The following is a 4,426-nucleotide window of genomic DNA, read 5'->3' on the forward strand; positions in this document are numbered from 1 at the left end:
AAGCTCAGTTACAGAAGTCCCAGGCACGGTCAAGGCCAAGCATAATAAGCATCGGGTACCTTGTAACTTTGGTGTTGGAGATTTGGTCTGGTTGAAGTTGAGCAAGGAACGTTTGAAAGGTGAAGGTAAGAAGTTGAAGCCACTTCGGTACGGTCCTTTCCGTATTCTGCAGCAGATTGGCGACAATGCCTTCAAACTCGACTTGCCGCCATATTTGGGCATGTATTCAGTTATCAATGCTGAGTACTTAAAGTTGTTTGAACCACCATTGCTTGATGATGATGGGGATGACAAGGTTGTTTTACCACCAGTTGATGACTTGTGGTTTGACAGAGAGGAGCCATTAAAAGAGGATTGCATTTTGGAGCAGAAAGTGACAAAGACAAGTCAAGGGGAACGAGCCGTATTCCGTATTGGACGCGCCGGTCAAGTTCCTAGTCAATCTAAATGGTTCAGCAAAGAAAAGGGAACTCTTGAGTTTCCTCATCTCCAGTTTTAACTTAAACAGGAGTTTAAGTTTCTAGAAGGGGGAGCCATGATACAGGTGTATCCGAATCCTACTAGGAACTTAGTTAGTTTTCATAGTTAACCATGTCAGGAATTCTGTTTCTTAATTACTTAGATTAGGAATAGTCTTCAGGTTAGTTATGGATTCTAGTTCTATAAATAAGAGATGTTTAGTTAGAACTAAACATAGACGAAACAGAAAGTAAACCTTCTGTTTAGAGAATATTGTAGAGCTGTAAACTTTTACAATATTAGTGAAGATATCTTTCTTCAGATTTCTGTCTTGTTACTTTTCCTTTTAAGCTACTAGTAATTCCGCGACTAGGGGCTAACCTGCTTGGTTTCTGTACCACAAAATCAGCTTTTACTTATCAAGTTCTTAACATCTTTGGCACATGAGAGATCTACCAATTAATCTCAACTCAACCAAACAGACTTACATATTTAACAACTCAATTCTCTAAGCATCAGATACTGAAGGTAAGCAAGCACCATAATCAAATGTATAATCAAATGCTCAATGTTGTTGTCAACAGATTCTGGAAACTAACCAGGTAATCTCGAGCTCACCTTAACTTAGCCCAAAGTCAGAATTCAGAAGAACAATTCCCAAACAAAGCCACAACCTCCAGGCAAGTCAACCAGAACCAACTTCACCAAATCTGTTGAACCTCTGCAACCTCATAGAAACCCACTCATAGCACTTCGATTAATAGTCTTACACCAACAACCAAATCTTCAAATACATTAAATTAATATAAAACCCATCTGACGTAAATCATCAAACATGTACTCTTTCATTTTAAACCCAAGTTTACTTAACATTCTAACCATAGTAAATCCCTTAGATATACTATGGACACCCGTTTTCGACAAACAACTTTCCCAAATCTGTACATAAAAGTATAAAACTCCAACATCCAATTCAATACATAAGCACATTCCAACAATTCAACCTATTCTCCATAATTACCAAATTCTAATCCCCCTTACCGTATGAAAAATTGTGTGAGACCATCTCTAAAACCATTCTCTACACCCAAAGAGTAGCTCGGCAGCAACCAAGTCTCTCACTGCTGCTCTTCTCTGCTTCCTTTCACCTCTAAAATGCAGCAGCTAATCCGACCTCCCTTACTGACATTCTTTCATCCTTTCAACAACACAACAACCCACACATCAATCTCAATAATCACAGCCTTAAAATTGCAGAAAACTTAGAACCTCAAGGAAAGCAAGAACACCGAAATTAGAGTAATACAATTACTGTTCTCACTCCCAGCAACACTAACACAGTAACCTGATATGAACAACAAACCCAAAATCATCACCTCTGCCCAATACCTCACTTCTTCAAACCTTAACCAATTTCAATTTCAATCATATAAAGACGTAGAGCTTGACAAATAGATTAATTTCGATACCTGAATCGAAACTAAAGCTCGCCGGAATCCGTCGAGGCGGAAAACTCAATACCTTCATCTCTTCGATTCTCCCTCCTCAGAGCTCGTTTGGGAAAACCAAGAACATGGAAAGGTTCCTGAGATTGAGATGAAGCTATCCATACTAGTGAGAGACCTCGACTTGGCTGGAATCGGAAACTCGCCGGCGAACCCAGCCTCTCCTTCTCCATTTCGAATCTCTCTCTCCCGACCTCTTCTGAAGAAACTGAGGACATGGACATGACCACGAGGACGAGAGGAAGCTGCCGCTACCATTCTTTCTCCTCGCCGTCGCCGGAATCGGAAGTTGGTTGGCGAACCCAGAAATCGTTCTCTCCTTCTTTTCTCTCTCGCCGGAGCTCCTCTTCGAAAACGAAGAACATCTTGAGGACGGTGACGACAAGACGGAGGCGTGGACACCAGCCTTGCGCCAGGAGGTGGCCGAACGACGGAGGAGCAATCGGCGTCGTTGCAGAGCAATCGAGACCAAGGTCGGTCTGGGCTTGAGCTGATCCACTTCGACCACTATATAGATCAAATCCAACGGCCCAGATTTCACTGACTTTAATTTTCTATATAATTATCTGAATTTCCAAAACTTCAGAAATTTATAGAACATATCTCAAGACTCCGAAAATTTCCACGTACTCGTCGTGACACGTACTATAATATCCAACTCTTAAATCATGGACTTGAACTGATACAAATTGCTCAAATCTCCTCAAGCGCATTTCAATACTATTGAGGTCGATAAACTATTTACCAAACGACCTCTAATTAAGCTGGTCAAATTTTTCGGGTGTCACAATAATGTTGGTACTTTGATTGATATAAGTGCAATTTTCATTGTGTATGCTTTGAATCCGAATGTGTTGGTCCTTAGAAGCATGTTTCTAGGCTTTGTCACCCTTTTTGTCACCCTTTGAAATAATGTTGTGGACAATTTGATGGATAGATTAATAAATTGACAACTTATTAGTCTTGTGCATCTAGGATTTGAAGTGTGGTAACCATTAGTTAGCTTAATTGTAGCAAAGCTTGCTTGGGTCTCTATTATCTTGCACTCTAGGCCTCCAATTTATCTATTGCGGCCTTAACCGGCATAATGCCTAAGTTAGAGAGTTGATTGTGCATGGCCTTAACCGGCATAATCGATACACCGAAGGGATAATTGGTCTAGTAGCCTGAACTGGTACTAGATACGAGACTTAACACAATAGGGTATGTATTTGTGAGATTAGGTAACAATGTTTGCAAATGAGTTAGTGTGGATCACCCACACTCCCATGTTCCCTTCATATTCTAGTTCATTATTTAGTAGTTTATTTTTCATTCAATTTTTAGTCAATTTAGTTAATTCCCCACTCAATCTCCATTTTATATTTCGACTCATTGTAGATAACCATCACTAGGCTTCTCGTTTTGATTAGGCTTTTGGTGAGAACTAGAGCTGAGCATTACTAAGGCTTGGTGCCTAGATTAGCATTTTCCTTATTTTCTTTTTCTTTTCCTTTGTTTGCTTAGTGACTTTTGTTCCGATTAGCCTACGATTGTGGATTAGCCACTAATCCCCGTGGTACGATAACTTGGGCACTTGTACTTCCCTATCTTGACAACGATACGTTCGCTTGCGTGAATTGTATCCAAATCAACCAACCATGTCACCAGCCCCTCTTCATCACTCCAGTCGCCCGACGATGCCTCCGGTCAAATTTCGGGATTACATCATTTCATTGATCACGCTTCCTTCATCTTGCCAATCCTCTTCAATGTATCTAGGTTCGACAAAAGGTACCCGTTATCCCTTGAGCAAAAATGTCTCTTATCATCACTATAAACCTGCCCATCGATCTTTCATTGCTTAGATTAGCCGTGAGATCGAGCCCCGTTCTTATTCAGAGGCTGTTGCACACCCTAAATGGCATGCAACAATGCGGTCTGAGCTCGAAGCGCTTCAGGATAATGGGATTTGGACTCTCACTCCTCTCCCACCTGGTAAGACCCCTATTGATTGTCGTTGGGTCTATAAGATTAAAAATAGGGCTGATGGTTCTATCGAGCACTACAAAGCTCGATTAGTTGCGAAGGGGTTCACGCAAATTGATGGTGTGGACTATCAAGATACCTTTTCTCCCACTGCCAAATTTATTATTGTTCGATGTGTTTTAACTTTGGCAGCAGCTCGTGGTTGGTCTATCCATCAATTGGACGTCAACAACACCTTCTTGCACAGCGATCTCAAGGAGGATATCTATATGTCTCCTCTTCCAGGGCTACGGAGACAGGGGGAGGAAATCTTGTCTGCCGACTTCATAAGTCATTGTATGGCCTAAAGCAAGATCAATCTCGTTAGTGGCTCTCAAAGTTTTCTAAAGCTATTCTATCAACAGGCTATACACAGTCCAAGGCCGACTATTCCCTATTCACCAAGAGAAACGGCAAGTCCTTTACTGCTCTATTAATTTATGTTGATGATATTA

The sequence above is a fragment of the Fragaria vesca genome, linkage group LG1, assembly GCF_000184155.1.
Source record: "Fragaria vesca subsp. vesca linkage group LG1, FraVesHawaii_1.0, whole genome shotgun sequence".
Lineage (NCBI taxonomy): Eukaryota > Viridiplantae > Streptophyta > Magnoliopsida > Rosales > Rosaceae > Fragaria > Fragaria vesca.